The sequence below is a fragment of the Polyodon spathula genome, chromosome 4 (assembly GCF_017654505.1).
Source record: "Polyodon spathula isolate WHYD16114869_AA chromosome 4, ASM1765450v1, whole genome shotgun sequence".
Classification (NCBI taxonomy): Eukaryota; Metazoa; Chordata; class Actinopteri; order Acipenseriformes; family Polyodontidae; genus Polyodon; species Polyodon spathula.
Genome location: NC_054537.1, coordinates 26,974,902 through 26,991,981, shown reverse-complemented (window position 1 = coordinate 26,991,981; position 17,080 = coordinate 26,974,902). Strand labels below are relative to the sequence as shown.

At 38.3% G+C, this 17,080-nt stretch overlaps 1 protein-coding gene across 4 annotated transcripts in view; it reads right to left on the bottom strand.

The window, feature by feature from the left end:
- Positions 1-14,817, bottom strand: part of LOC121314365 (catenin delta-2-like) — a 300,617-nt gene extending 285,800 nt beyond the window's left edge. For 3 of the 4 annotated variants that reach the window (XM_041247536.1, XM_041247532.1, XM_041247533.1), the window contains exon 1: positions 14,716-14,817. The gene's annotated coding sequence lies outside the window, so the exon portion shown is untranslated. The remainder of the gene's footprint in view (positions 1-14,715) is intronic. The other variant, XM_041247535.1, reaches the window with a different exon arrangement.
- Between the last annotated feature and the right edge of the window lie 2,263 nt (positions 14,818-17,080).

Here is a 17,080-nt window from a genome sequence, read left to right as displayed (position 1 = left end):
AGATGCTGCATCTCCCATTCAAAATTATTTCATTTTTCTGCATTACTACTGCTTCAGTCACTGTAGTACTCATACAGTCAGAAGTAGATGGCTGAGATGCAGATGGGTGATCTTCTTCATGAGAATCCCCTGAAGATGCTGACTGCTTAGAAGAAGAAAAAAACTTCCAATTGACAAGTGACTGCTATTAGTGTACACTCCGCACTAAGTATTCATTTTTATTCTTAAAAAAAAAAAAATCTATCAGGACATCCCTGTTAAACTACTGGGGAAAATAAACACAACGTTAAATTAAGCGACTGCAAAAATGAAATGCGAGTTAAAAGTAGGATCAGGGATGAACAATTCATGTAGCAATATGGATCTCTGTTACAATGGGGAATAGCACATTATTTTAAAATACAATACAATTCATGGTCAGATACTATTGTATTCAATTCCATTGTTCCCTGCGCTGCTAGGAACTGTAACCAAACTATTTTAATAGTAATAGTGAGTGAACGCATTACGCCCGACTAAACACGAAACAGTACTTTAGTGTAGACGCTTTGCGTTGGACTAATTAAAATGTTTTGAGTACAGCTCTCGAGATCGGTTATGTAGTGTCACAGGGCCTTAAAGTAAATATCCATAATATTGCTGCGTAAGCCAAATATGCTGCCACCTACAGGACTGGAGTGCACCTTAATCAATGCTGTTATATTAAAAAAGTTTTTTTTTTTTTTTTTAAACAAGCATGTATTTTACACTTATTTAGCTGCAGTGTAATAGATAACTGCGAATTTGCATTTCTGCGTCCCTTTCCCATTCTGTGCATTCCGTGAACGCAGACAAAATATTTTCCGTCCAATGGATTTATTTTGCAGATTTTTAAGACGCAACATTTTGCATTAACGCGACTTCTGCATGCATGCATGCATATATATATATATATATATATATATATATATATATATATATATATATATATATATATATATATATATATATAAGAACATAAGAAAGTTTACAAACGAGAGGAGGCCATTCGACCCATCTTGCTCGTTTGGTTGTTAGTAGCTTATTGATCCCAGAATCTCATCATAGAGCTTCTTGAAGGATCCCAAGGTGAAAGCTTCAACAACATTACTGGGGAGTTGATTCCAGACCCTCACGATTCTCTGTGTAAAAAAATTGCCTCCTATTTTTTGTTCTGAATGCCCTTTTGTCTAATCTCATATGTGAATAATTCTGGTCGCTCTTCTTTGCACTCTTTCTAGAGCAGCAATATCCTTTTTGTAGCGAGGTGACCAGAGCTGAACACAATATTCAAGATGAGGTCTTACTAATGCATTGTACAGTTTTAAAATTACTTCACTTGATTTAAATTCAAAACTTTTCACAATATATCCAAGCATCTTGTTGGCCTTTTTTATAGCTTACCCACATTGTCTAGATAAAGAAATTTCTCTAGGTTTTCTCATAGATTCCTTCTTCAATTTCAGTATCTCCCATATGATATTTATAATGCACATTTTTATTTCCTGCGTGCAGTACCTTACACTTTTCTCTATTAAATGTCATTTGCCATGTATCTACCCAGTTCTGAATCTTGTCTAGATCATTTTGAATGACCTTTGCTGCTGCTACAGTGTTTGCCACTTCTCCTACTTTTGTGTCGTCTGCAAATTTAACAAGTTTGCTTACTTTACCAGAATTTAAATCATTAATGTAGATTAGGAATAGCAGAGGAGCTAATACTGATCCCTGTGTTCCTCCACTGGTTACCTCACTCCATTCTGAGGTTTCTCCTCTAATCAATACTTTGACATTGCCTCCTCCATGCTTGACAGTGGGAACCACACATGCAGAACTCATGCGCTCACCCTCTCTGCGTCTTACAAATACTCAGCAGTTGGACCCAAATATTTCAAATTTTGACTCATCGGTCCACAAGACCAACTTCCACTCCTCAAACGTCCAGTTTCTGTGTTTTATGGCCCAGGCAAGTCTCTTCCTCTTACTCTGCACTCTTAACAATGGTTTCTTTGCAGCAATTCTTCCAGTTAGGCCAGCTTCACACAATCTCCTCTGAACAGTTGATGTTGAAACATCTGTACTTCTAGTAGCATTTAGCTGAGATTTTATTTCAGGGGCAGTTAATTTCTGGTTTCGCAACTTGTGACTTGAATGAACTTGTTCTCCGATTCCTGTCTGTCCTTGTTCGGTCCTCATGAGTGCCAGTTTCTTCAAATCGTTTGATGGTTTTGGTCACAGCAGTTACAGACACTTGCAAAGTTCTTTCAATTTGTCTTAAAGATTGACCTTCATTTCTGAAAGTAATTACAGACTGTCATAGCGTATTTTGCCATTTTCTGCTCTCTTACATTGAGGAATGACAAACTTGTGCCTATGCTACCTATATTTATAGTAATCATGGACCCTCACCTGTTAACAATAATTGGTGACAAAAGGTTAATTAGGTAACATGTTAGTTAACTCAGAGAACATCTAACAAAGACACTTTTATACTTAAGCCAGTGTTCTAACACCGTGTAATACACATTTCAGACTTTTAACTGACTTGGGCTTCAGACTGAAATCCCCTTGCTCTGGGTGACCATTTCAATGAAATTGACAAGATTTACATTTTCATTTAAAAACCTACATTTTTGAATGCAAGTCACATATGATTATCAGCTTATATAAGTACATGTATCATATAATGAAATATTAAGTTTTTATAGACAAGTTTATACAGTTAAAAGCATAGATAACACTGTGTAACAATTTTTTTTTTTTTTCGTTCCTGGGTAGTAAGTGTTATTTCCTAATTGCTTATGCCTCAAAAGTATAGAAAATGGCTATTATTCCCCACAAACTTTGCTTTTGTGACCAGTACAGGTAAATTTCAAAATATCACTATTTCCAATGAGAAAACGGGCGCTTTTGTGTCTTTTCGTTCACATAAAGTCAGAAAAAAACAACATATGAATCCAAATTAACATGTATTTATACTAAAGTAATACAAAAATGACTACAAAAGACTAAGAAGTGAGTAGTTTTTCGAGATTTACGATTATACTGTAAATTTACAGTATAATCGTAAATCTCGAAAAACTACTCACTTCTAAATCAATTATCAGTTTCTCTGGTTTTACTATTTATAGGTATGTGTTTGGGTAAAATGAACATTTTTGTTTTATTCTATAAACTACTGACAACATTTCTCCCAAATTCCAAATAAAAATATTGTCATTTAGAGCATTTATTTGCAGAAAATGACAACTGGTCAAAATAACAAAAAAGATGCAATGTTGTCAGACCTCGAATAATGCAAAGAAAATAAGTTCATATTCATTTTTAAACAACACAATACTAATGTTTTAACTTAGGAAGAGTTCAGAAATCAATATTTGGTGGAATAACCCTGATTTTCAAGCACAGCTTTCATGCGTCTTGGCATGCTCTCCACCAATCTTTCACATTGATGTTGGGTGACTTTATGCCACTCCTGGCGCAAAAATTCAAGCAGCTCGGCTTTGTTTGATGGCTTGTGACCATCTATCTTCCTCTTCATCACATTCCAGAGGTTTTCAATGGGGTTCAGGTCTGGAGATTGGGCTGGCCATGACAGGGTCTTGATATGGTGGTCCTCCATCCACACCTTGATTGACCTGGCTGTGTGGCATGGAGCATTGTCCTGCGGAAAAACCAATCCTCAGAGTTGGGGAACATTGTCAGAGCAGAAGGAAGCAAGTTTTCTTCCAGGACAACCTTGTACTTGCTTTGCTTAAGCACCCCCAGATGAGTCCAATTTTCAGCTTTGCCCAACACCTAGTCGTCTAATGGTTAGACGGAGACCTGGAGAGGCCTACAAGCCACAGTGTCTCGCACCCATTGTGAAATGTGGTGGAGGATCGGTGATGTTCTGGGGGTGCTTCAGCAAGGCTGGAATCCAAGTACAAGGTTGTCCTGGAAGAAAACTTGCTTCCTTCTGCTCTGACAATGTTCCCCAACTCTGAGGATTGGTTTTTCCAGCAGGACAATGCTCCATGCCACACAGCCAGGTCAATCAAGGTGTGGATGGAGGACCACCATATCAAGACCCTGTCATGGCCAGCCCAATCTCCAGACCTGAACCCCATTGAAAACCTCTGGAATGTGATGAAGAGGAAGATAGATGGTCACAAGCCATCAAACAAAGCCGAGCTGCTTGAATTTTTGCGCCAGGAGTGGCATAAAGTCACCCAACATCAATGTGAAAGATTGGTGGAGAGCATGCCAAGACGCATGAAAGCTGTGCTTGAAAATCAGGGTTATTCCACCAAATATTGATTTCTGAACTCTTCCTAAGTTAAAACATTAGTATTGTGTTGTTTAAAAATGAATATGAACTTATTTTCTTTGCATTATTCGAGGTCTGACAACATTGCATCTTTTTTGTTATTCTGACCAGTTGTCATTTTATACTGCACAAAATGCATGTTTTCATGTTTTATAATACATATCATTCATCCACGACAATGTCTTTCCATATGTGTTCTTTTTTTTTTTTTTTTTTTTTTTTTTTTTACAAAGTCTTTGTAATCTTTGTTGGATTTATCATAAAGTCATTTTTGTTTGGCGGCACCCACAATTAGATTTTCCATGTTGTTCAGGGTACTGCAAGAACCCACGTGTCTTCCCAGTCGTTTTTCATTGGTCAATGTAATTTTTAACACACACCAAACCAGATTAAACTTAACGTGTTTTGATTCCAAATGCATCGCCGTTGTACGACAATTACGTACTCAGTTTGCAAGGTGCAATAGGGAATGCACAAGGTGTTTTTTTTTTTTTGGTTTGTTTAGATGCATGTTAAATTCGGATCCAGTGTGCAATGGCCATGAGCAGCGTTTGTTTTGTCACTTATTTGATACGTCGCAAGATCCTTTTATCACGTCTGCAAAAGACAGTGCAGGGTTTATATCATGTGACTGGATTTGTTGCTTGTAAAACCTGTCATCATGTTTTTGTGTACCACAGCCACAAAACTGGTACATCATCTCTGGGAAAGCACAGGTGCAACTCCCTTTCATTGCTGAAAATGTGTGCCTCTTTTTAGCATGAGAAGGCCATTTACCCATTGTTTTATGTTGTATCGTGTTTTGGCTGCACTCTTCTTATTGTGTTTTGTCACATTCTCACAATGGAGAGAGAATTTGGAGTTTCTAAACTGCATGGAAACCCAGCCGATGGTTTTTTTTAAGAATAATTATAAATGTACAACATATCTGTCTGCTTGATTTTACCACTTTCGAAACTCTTTTACATGAAACAACAACTGAGGTCGTATACAAGAAAAATACAACTATCATATTATTGTATATTCTTACTTGTTTAAATCTGTTAATTGTAAATCTTTCAGAAAATGTGCCCCGCCTGTCTTCTGTCTCATGCTGTTGTATTTTTAGCTTTTTTTTTTCTTCTTTTACAGAAAAGAAAAGAAAACTTGATTTACATTACACAGGGCCTTTACACTGTCATAACATTTAGGACATGCTATAGTGTTTGCAAAGCTCTAGGAGCTGGAAAAATGAATGCACTCATCTATGATGTGTTCTGACTTGACTGCTGCTTCCTATGGAAAGCCTTACTATCAGTCACAATGCTCCTCTCTAACAACCCATTGTCATTACATTTATGGATGGGTAGAAAGCAATGTGTCTGCAAGAGACAAGCCGACAAGTGAAATGTTACCACTATTTTCTCACTGAACTTGTTGTGGTTGTGTACATGATAGAGTGTGAAATTGCATTTGTGCGCATAAACTATACAAGTACTTGTTCACAAGCCACTGAGAAAGTGGCTATCAAATGCACATTTTGTATAAATGGGGAAACAAAAATGTAAAAATATTATTGGTTACAAATATGCAAATATACCTACTGAGACTGAAATGCTTGTAACTTTTGGAGCAAATTCAAGCAATGGTGAAGAAACAATTGGACAAATAAAGTGGTTTCACGTTACCAGCTCTAACAATACAATGAAAAATACACGTGTCACTGTGATAAAAAGAGAAAGAGTCAATGCTGTAAATCTCCCTCCCGATCAAAAAGGACGCTGTGCAAGGATGGTGGTATGCTGCCTCCTAGATGGACCACCTTGACGGTAGATGGAAACCGGAAGGTGACCATATTAGGGGTAGCGCGAGGGTTGCAAGTACCCTGAACGATTCCATTGCAATCAGCTGCAGGGCAGCCCTCTATTGGAGAAACCATGGCGACGGGTTGATTGAAGGGAGAAGTTTGTGGGTACAAAGGGGAAGCAGCTACGTCAGTATGCTGCCTTGCGCTGAGAATGTAATCACTGACCGGAGTATTGTATTTTCTTTTGTTATGTGCCGTTTTGTGTTGGAGGAGTACAGAGCCAGCGGCTGCAGCCACGGAGCACTACCCTCACCACACGACACCAGCACCACCCTATGGATTAAAGAGCACACTTTCGTGCACAGGACTGTTGGAGTGGGGATTATTCTGGAGTATTATTGTTTTGTTTTGGTCCGCAAACCAGTCTTGTTCCCCCCAATACCATTGCTGATAGAGGGGTGGTTCTTTTTGTTTATATTTAATAAACACAGATGTTTTGGGAGAAATTACCGTCAATTTAATCACCACACCACTCGCACTTGTCACAGTCACACTTTACATTTTTCCATACATGTGGAAAACTGCTTAACCAACTGTGGTGAAGTTTGGTATTGACATTATTTAACATAAATTATTGGGAGTACCAGATTGGTGGGATATACTGTACGGAGGAGGCTCTCCTGTATGTAAACCCATCTGTCTCAAGGTCACTGCTGTACCTGTATCTTAAGAACACAGCCAATATACTATAAATCAGGAATTCAATATCCTTTATTGTGATACTAACATCTAATTTGCTTACTTTGACAGCTTGGTCTTAAACACCACTTATCTAAGTTCCATGAAAGTACGCATTGCCCTTTCTTGTTATAGTATACTATACTGTTGATATACTGTACGTCATGGTCATCCACTTCGTCATACTGCTACAGTAGCTCTAATTTGGGAAATATGTTACTGATATAATGGTTTTCTTTTAATGATATGATACTCAAATATCATAATGGTCAATCCATAAACCTAAAGGTGTCACGGACCAGGAAATGAAATAATAACAAGCTCTGTACAGACAAAACGGCGCTGCTGCGCTCGTATTTAATAATTAAACAAAAGAAACGTTTAAACAAAAAGAACACACAAAACAAAGGAAAGGGCACTCTGGTCAAAGTAAAACAAACACAAACACTTTCAAACAAGTATATTTTCGATATAGCAATTGTTTTTCTATTCTATTCTTGCGTCTCGTCTCTGACACTCTCCTCCCAATAAGCCTGACGTGCGTCTTTTTATATTCAGCCACATTCCAATGAGGGTACTAGGGAAGGGGTTTTAATCCCATTCCCATCGACTACACATAAGACCATTTTTTCGCCGGTCTCAAAACAGTAAATAATAAAGGCGGGCGGCTTTGTCCGCCAGCATAAAAATACAATATCATTATATAATAATAATAATAATAACTAATTAAAACATACAAAAATATACAAACGGTGGGCACTTTGCCACATACGCCCCTCCCCGTGCAGCACACATGGCCTCAATGGCCTCCTCCACCCTTAAAGTCTCAAAGTCTTCCCCATGCTCCAGGGGTGGAGTCAGAGGCTTCCACGGGCCCACATTGGGCAAGCCGGGTCATGGTATGCTGGCATTCCCAGCCAGTAGTATGCAAGCGGCCTCCCCCAGCAATGGCCTGCAGACGTCCCTAGGCGACAGTGAGCAGGTGACGCAGAGCCGGTGACCCCAGGCGAAGCACAGCGACAGCGTACCCTCGGGAGGCAAAGTAGGACAGGCAGTGACCCCAGGCGATGCTGGCAGGAGGGGAGCCCCTAGCCATGAAGGCGGCAGCAGGAGCTCCACTTCTCCCCGTGATGGAGTCAGGACTTGCTGGGGTGCTGGGGTTAACTGTGGCCACACAGTTTTCCCCCGTGCTCCCCTCAGCAGCATATGCAGGGGCTGTTGAGGACCACCAGCATCCTGTCCTGGTTCTTCTGGTGGTGAAGGGAGTGGAGGCAGAAGTACTATAGCTCCTGCTGCTCTCCTCCTGGTGGTGGAGGCGGTGAAGGCAGAGGCAGCTCTTGCTGCTTTCCCTCTCGTGGTGGAGGCAGAGGCAGAGGCGGCTCCTGTTGTTCCCCCTCTGGCGGTGGAGGCAGAGGCAGCTCCTGCTGCTCGAGGTGATGGAGGCAGAGGCACCTCCTGCTGCTCTGCTCCTGGCGGTGGTGGAGACAGAGGCAGCTCCTTATTCCATTTACATGGATTACTTGTAAAATAATCGGATTTTTAATGAAATACAAACAAGTAGCTATGGTGATGTCACCAGTAAATTATGCAAATTAGTGCCACTGAAGGTTCGAATCTTCCTTCGGTAATGTGTTCCAAACCTTCGAAGGTCAAAATGTACCCTTTATTGCTGCCCTAACCGAGTTCAGTTTATTTTTTGCTAAATTACCTTTTGCATTTTTGTCATTATAAAAATATGTTTTATTTTATACATAATGGAGAATGACCTGTATTTTATTTTTGTAACAATTTGTGTGTGAATCACTCAGAAAATATTGATTTATGTTTGTCTGAATTCAAATTCCATCAACATAATAGGATCTCTATTTCTTTTTTGTTGTTTTATGAATGAGTATGAAATCGCTTGGGGCCCTTGGGTTGGATTTATGTTTTGCGTCCTAGAACAGCCTTGGTGCCCCTGAATCTTCACGCCCAACGCAGGCAACATTGCCTTGCCTTTCATGACCTTAACTTCATGCCCTGTGTAATAATGCAGCCTAAATGATATACAAAGAATCACATGTCAGGAACTATTATGTAACAATGAGGGGAAGTAAGAACCGTAATAGCAAATAAACTAATCAAAATGTGTGTTTTAAAATTAGATCAACAAGAAGTATAATCAGAACATTTAAAAACATATTGATAACGGGTGAACCTCGCTATATAAATCATGTACAAGTGTGTGAGATTTACATCTAAAAAATAAATTTTAGCATTTCCTTTTCACAATATCATCCTGTTTTTTTTTTTTTTTTAATATTAGTAGGTGTCAACATTTTATTTTAATAAATTCTATTGTAAAGGTCAAGTAATGAAAAAACTCAAAGCACAACACCATTAGTACTTTTGATTATTCAATTTATAAAGGAAACCCCAAATTATGTCCAAAATTAGTTAGTAGTAAAAAAAATCGTCTCACTCCTAAGAAAGATCAATTATTCATTGTCTGAAAAATTATGATTATCAGCTCTGAAAGGCAGGTTTCTTTTGATACCCAATTAGCCTGTAAAGGGCTCCATAGCTAAACCAATTATGAAGCTGCACAGTAATAATGGTGACAGGTACAAACTGAATAACAGCTAGCAAAGCATGGTTGTCATTCTTTGCACATTGGTGATGTTAATGCTGTTCATTTTTTCAACTGTACCAACTAAATAATTAGCAATAATTACAGTGCTACAGAACAGGCCACGGCTTTTACAACACCTTGCCTACTTGCCGTGGCTGCCTCCTGTGTACTATAACTGTTGTTGAAAATGTTTTTTTTTAAACAGACACTTTTTTTTTCGCTTTTTTAATTCACATATCCTGGATAATTGATCAACTGAGGCTGCTGAAACACAACATAACCCACTTGCCATCCCCTCGTTTTCCCTTCAGTTGTCTGTTCTTTTCGTACTTACACACACTGCTACACTATATTACACACACAACCGTTGTAAAATTATGATGCACAGTGTTGCATGACCTCTAGTGGTGTTTGAAGCTCTCTGGATCTCTACTGCTTTCTTGTCTTGAGGGAAAGTAAAAATTGAACAAAGACATTATCAAATGTACAGCCACTGGCCATTGACAAAATACAATTTAAAAGGAAGACATTTGTTCAGCTCCTCCCATTCGTCCCTCAATAATCAGTCCAACTGGATTTACTCTGGGCAGACTCATGGTCATGTATACTCTTTCCATGCAGCCTTTGTGCACGCCTGCATTTATCTGAAGCCAGTTATCTGTGTGTTTTCAAAAACAGAACATTTCTCAAAGTATGAGAAGAACAGATGATGAAATTTAGACAAAATGTGGTACAAACTTGGTTCTTAATTACTTTCAAGGAAACCCACTAAACAGCATCCCATGCCTGGGTGATAGATGCTACAGCAGTGCTGTCTATATTAAGTGAGGCTGTTGGCAGATCACTAATGGAACATTAAATGTTCAAGAATACCCGACTTTCTTTGTTTTTGCACCATTGATTTAGAATATGAATATGATTCCAATTGAAACATGCAACTCAATCAACCATTTGCAGGGACTCTAATCCCTGTTAACCAGATAGTTACATCTGAATCAATAAAGTTTTTTTTTTTTTTTTTTTTTTTTTTTAATGTAAATGTTCTCCTGCTTAAATCCTTTTCTAGTTTAGAAAACCATCCGAAGGGTAGAAGTTGCCCACTGTTCAATCCAGAAAACCATAGTGTCATTCCCAGCAACTGATGGAAGCAGCTTTGGACCCGCTACAAACACTCCCATAGGCATTGTCTGCCAGAAGCAACAGCTGATCAATAGCCATCCACTCTTATGCTAATTGTATAGTCTTTTCCCTTCCCCAAAGGATATCACTCACTTCATTGCCAACTAATCCCGTTCTTTACACAACTGATAACACTTGCTTTGTAGACTCAGACATTTAAAGATGGGACTCATTACCTACTCGTAATGAGGGCAAGTTTCTATGCCTGGTCTAATGGCCTCCCCAGCCCATTCGTGTTTTCTATAAACTCAACCATAAAGGTACTGGACGATATCAACAGTATATCAGCAATAATATTTTTGAGCCACAGTTGACCAATTAAGCAGGATGTGGATGTGTGAAGTTTAAAGTAAAATATTAATGTGAGTGTTCAGAATGTTTAACATGATTAAGGTTTCCATAATATATACATACTCAAGAATTCGACTGTTATATATATATATATATATATATATATATATATATATATATATATATATATATATGTGTGTGTGTGTGTGTGTGTGTGTTTGGTTTTTTTGGGGTTTTTTTTTTTATTAAGCATTTGTTATTGTAGGAATTGAGATTTTTTGCAATTTTTAGATTTACATCCCCTGTGGCACAATAACTGTTCACTATCAAAGAAAACTGTCAGTATCCGAATATAAGCCCTTTCCATGTGCAGAATTTTTGTATTTTTAACAAATAATGAATAGCTGAATTTAATCTGATGATGAAGTTTTATTAGTCACAAAATAAAAATCACTGGAGTGTATTATTTTATTATTAATACAAGAATTAAGGACAAGTTAGAAGTCATTTTGTGGAACAGAACGAAGCAACCTGTCAGAGCTGAAATATCAGTATCCTGCTGAGATCACTTGTCCTAAATACACTTACCCCAAATACTGTAGTATCCATGAAAGCTAAAGGAAATTACTCTGCATTGTCAAATATGGGTTTTATTGTACATGTTCTACTCGTGCCGGCATTCTATCTTTTTACAATGCTCCAGATTCCAAATTCAGTTACAGCTGCACGAAACATCATAGAATAATAATAGGCTATTACAATAATGCATGCAAAACTGCAACGCAATAATTTCACAAATGCCAGAGTTCCAAGGTCATCATTGCCTCTTCACAACAGATACCGGATTATCATGATTATTTTACAAGATAATAGGCATAGAAACATTGTCAATAATAAAAACATGCGATTTGTTGCCAAGCTACCCAAATACATAGTCACCTGTACTGAGTAACACCATTCTTCAGGCTTACTAATACCTCCACCACACACACACACACACACACACACACACACACACACTATATCAATTAATAAAGCCTATGTAATCTACGACTGACTGTTGATTTCTGTCTTTTTCTAATACTGCTCTGGTAGTCTTGTGATGGGAATATGCCACTGCACAGCAGGCAGTTTTTGCCTTTCCAGGTTTGTGTGCAAGCTTAATTAGGCACACTTGAGGCTACGATTTCTAGGTGGTCAAACGCTTGGCTTGAAAACCTGGAATTGCACAAACTGATAAGCAAACAGAATCTTCGGTCCAACCTCCATAATGACTTTAATTATGTCATTAAACCTTTCATGTGACTGTCATGGTTTCATTTCTTCCTAATGAAGAGATCCACTTTCCATATACCTTACAGTGAACTCCAAATACAGTAGCATGTATATGCCACTGTAGAAAGGATATAGAAAATCTGCATACTGTTTTAACAGATTCTTTTGTTACATTTCATTCACTGCATGTGTTCTACTGTACAATGAGCTGGAAGTTGGAGTGGTTTCTCAACCACAGACTCAACAGTGGATGCAAAAACAAAAAGGATGAAAATCCACTGCTTTTCAATAGCACAAGTCCTATTTATTAATTTAAAAATAATAAACCATGACTTAATCTACCTGATGACTGCTTTGGATAGCATGCCATAATCAACATGATTCTGAGTAAACAAATGTTTTAAAATAATACACCTCTTATGTTAATATGATAAAATATTGGTACACACCTGGTTCGTATTACTGCGAGCGCCTATGACACAGTAACCAGTCATCAACCACAACACCATAGTGTGGTGCAGATACAATTATAGAAAAAGCTATGTGCATTTAAAAAATCTACGAAAATATTGAGACAGGCAGCAGTACATCTAATGAACCGATGCAGCCTAGTCTATGCAAAGGCAATCGATGCAAACACATTATAAACAAAATGAAGGTAAGAAAAGGAGACACATCTTTCTTCCAGTCATTAATTATACAGGAGTCAAATATCACATTTCACATCTCCTTTATAAAACAATGCTCCTATTTTAGACTCCAAGCTCCTTGGCTTGGAAACAACTGTTTTGTTTTTTTGTTTTGTTTTTTTTTAATCTAGAGTTAACCAAGGCAAAATATGGATGCTTATAAAACACCAATAATTGGAAATGTAGGTCACCAGGCACGAAAGTACACCAAGAAACCCATACTGCACAGCAGCATTCCAGTCAGCCATGGACATATATTTCTGCTAGCACGCTATAGATACTGTTAAATATAAAATTAAATTTTTTAAAAAAACAACACATTAAAAAAAATCCACAACATTTTTCTTCCTTAAAATATACACTGTTATTTTTATTTGCATGAGCTGATGCTGTGCTGTTTCCTTTATGAGTATACAAACGAACATCATGCAAGGCAAATAATAAGAAAAAAAAACAACTGGAATGACATTGCACTTACCAAATAATATCCTGAGGGGAAAAAAAAACTCTCTCCTTTACCCCACCCCCCCTCCCACCCCCCTTTCAGTCCAAAACGTAATTGAAACTGAATTCAGCTCTCATGCCCTGCTGGGGTGCAGAACTGGACCATTTGCTGGATGTTGGCCGAAAGAGGAAAAGCAGCTGTATTACCGGATCACCGTGATGCCCAGTTACAGAAAGGCAGCTGTGCTGATACTCGACTCCCGTCTGGAACAACCCTCTCCCAGACACAAGACCGAAGCACCTACTCTTCTGCACTAATAGTACAGGAAGCCTACAGAGCGACACCTCGTGGACAACCACGGTAATAAACACATTATATTTTTTACTAGCCAATAAACAGACACTCTGTGCGTGATTGACAGTAATCCCACATCCGGATCTTTTATCCAGCATCAGTGCATCACCCAAGCAAGTTTCCCTATCTAAAGGGAGTGCTATTGCTAATGATTAATCCTACGGTTTTTACATTAGGATAAGATATTGCATTAACGCCATCATTTGAGATATGAAAATAGGTACACTTGTTCCATTAAATAGCAAGCGGCTCGTTGTGTTGTACTGAGCCACCTGCTTCCACGGGGTTCTGCCGACATGCCCCTCTCAATGTTAACTTAAAATATACAATTTCCTGCAACCTAGACTAAGTTACTAATTTGAATTATGCTCCTTATTCTGTAGAATTTGGCATGTGATGCAAATTTCATTTAGTATAAGGAGAGTAGGTACCCACTTTTTAATGTGGGTTCATTGTATTCCTCTTTAATATCAATAGTGATTTGTGCTGCCATTACATTTTCCGAATAAGCTTTTTTTTTTTTTTTTCCCCCTAGAACAAACTGCCATTTGGCTATAGTTAAAATAACTGTACCCTTATTTTAGCATTTAAATGTATGTATTGGTATACAGACATTTTGTTATCAGCTATGATGTAAATTGCAGCAAAGAAAAACCTAAAACAACGTTTAAAACATATTCTAAATCACTAAGCATTCCATGAATTGAAAATCTGAGGGCTTAAAAGAAAATTAATTAATGGGGATTTTTCATCGGTGATAATTATGGATCCGAGTGAGGAAGACAATGACCGGCCTTAAAATAAATCCATTTAAATTCATTTAGTATTATTACAAGCATATGTTTCCATACGGATGAGTGATAAATGGGCTAAGTTGAAGAAATCTACAAGTTTCAATGCCTGGCGACAGCAAGTTTCAGCCTCACAAAAACACCCTACAAATATTTTTCTTGTTAAAATTTCGTTAGTTTTTAATCTCCAGCACCAAAACCCACTTTTAATAATGTTAAGAATTCTTACCTTACATATTCTTCCGAGCAGTGAAGAACGTGGTCGGTCCTACTGCTCCTGCTTGGAAATGAACCAAACAAATTCTATAATAACAGATATCTTTGAATGGACTCTACCAGTCTCTTTGCTGTCTACCAACTATCTGTGTAGCAGGCAGTACCATGGGGATGTGACGCTGGCACCCGCATGCCTCTAGTGGCCTGGCAGGGCGCTGCAGAACAAAAAAGGCTTCAGATGAAGTTCAAAATTCAGTACACATAATTAATTTGTAAGAAATTAGGTATTGTACCGGCTAAATCGGTACAGTTGGTTGTAGGGTATGGGATTGGCATCCCATACACTGTATATCGAGCTATAACACATGTTTTATTTAAATAATACCCAAAATAACACATGTATACAATGTTTTGAAGTATATTTAAAGGTTGATTTGATCTACTTATGGCATAAAGGACCTGCAGTATCTGTGGTTATCCCAGGATTGCCCCTAAAACATGCTTGTACCTAAACAATATTTGTAGGAGCCTGTTCTTTAAAAAAAAAAAAAAAATCCAGTTCTGGATTATCTTGGAGGGGCATGGGTTGATCACATCGACCTCTAAGTCTAATTATGTTTATATTTTAAACTTTATGTCATTTCATGTCAAATGTTAAACATAATGCAATATATTTCCCCACTTGACCAGTCGACCTATATTCCAAAGGAAAAAAAAAGCCTTCTGTGTTCTTACTGAGCCACTGATGATGTGATCGATCAGAGCAAAAGACAAGGCTTTGCTTGTTTACAAGCAAGAATAAACCAAAGCAATTGTTTCACCCATCAAAAGATATGAGCCTTGAAAGTCTATTAAATGAGAAGATATGAAGCTTAATATGCCAAGAAATATGCGGTTCTAAAACAGCCCATAACAAAAGTATGTTACCTGGGGATAGTCCTTTTATACTTGGGTTCCAATGAGTATCTAAACATTCTGGTTCTCCATTGCCGAGTAGTTATCCTTTCTCCTCTCCATCTGCCGGGATTGAACCACCTTGCAGTTGGGGCTGCCTCCAACAAGCTCAAGGCCAGGTAAAAGCAGACTTCCAGAAAAAAATGACAGTAACTCAGTATTGAAGCAACAGAACCCTGAACCACAGAATGACTGCAAAAAGGGTGCATTTTATATACATTTGATCCTGTCTCATTGTCCAAATCTGTTTTCTTGTAAGGATTTTGGGCAGGATGTCTGCAATTATGTACAGTAGCCTATGTGCCCTAGCACCCCCTAACACCCCTAGAAGGTTCTGGTGAGAGAGTTAGGATGGCCAGCCTAGACGATGACACCTATAGAATCAAGCTCCTGAAGCCAGTTTTTCACACATGCATCCCTCTGAACAGCTGCATTGCTATTCGTATCCTGACAGATACTGCCATCTAAGGGTTAAAAATGTTATTTCTCTCTGTTGTTGTTTCTGCTTAGATCATTTTTTGCCATGCCAATTAAAATTCCAATAAAAAATGATTTTTTTCCAGTGGTTTTGAAAAATAACCACGAAAAGGTGCACAGCTGTAATATGTCCCCTTACAATATAGATGTTCTATTTACTAACTCACAGTTGCCTCAGAAACAGCCACCTGTAGTGAAATGCAGTCTTTTCAGAGGAAGGTCCATAAAGGACATTCTGCTGGATAGCATGGTACTAATACTGATAGAGAACACAAACTCCACACTTTTAACAGTCACTGAAGGTTCTTAAAGGCACACCCATCTCCATGAAAAAACCTGAAGCAAGATTTGTCAGACCATGTCACCCTCTGACAGTCTTCAGTGGTCCTCGTCTTCTGAACTTTACACAATTATATGAGATCTGAAATCAGTGGTTTGCAAACAGCAGTTCTGGTGTGAATTCTGATGTCAGAACAGGCACAGATTTATTTCTTAATTTTTGGTAAAAGTTTCTCATTAGAAAATAGTCACTGTAAATTATTATTATTATTATTATTATTATTATTTTGGCCTTGTGCTGTAACTTTATGTTTTTATAACTTTGCAAAGTTATAAACACATAAAGTTACTGAATAAGGAGGACTGATAACATGACACATCCGGGACAAAACACAGCTGTGTGGTGTGCAGGGTGAGTCATACAGCGCCGGCTGTGGAGGTGACGGTCTTTACTGGGAATTCTGTAGAGAGCGTCGCATTGACTGGCGCTCCCTTGAGTTAGGGAGGCAAAACCAGCAGGGACTGCTTCTCCTCATCGCGCTACAGTGACCCCTGCTGGCCAGGCGCCCAGTGAGGAGACAGACACCTGCAGGGCTGGCCTTTGTCCTCCAGATGCCGGTAGCTCGTTGACATCCACTATCAAGATCCTGGGTGTAAAAGGATCGGAG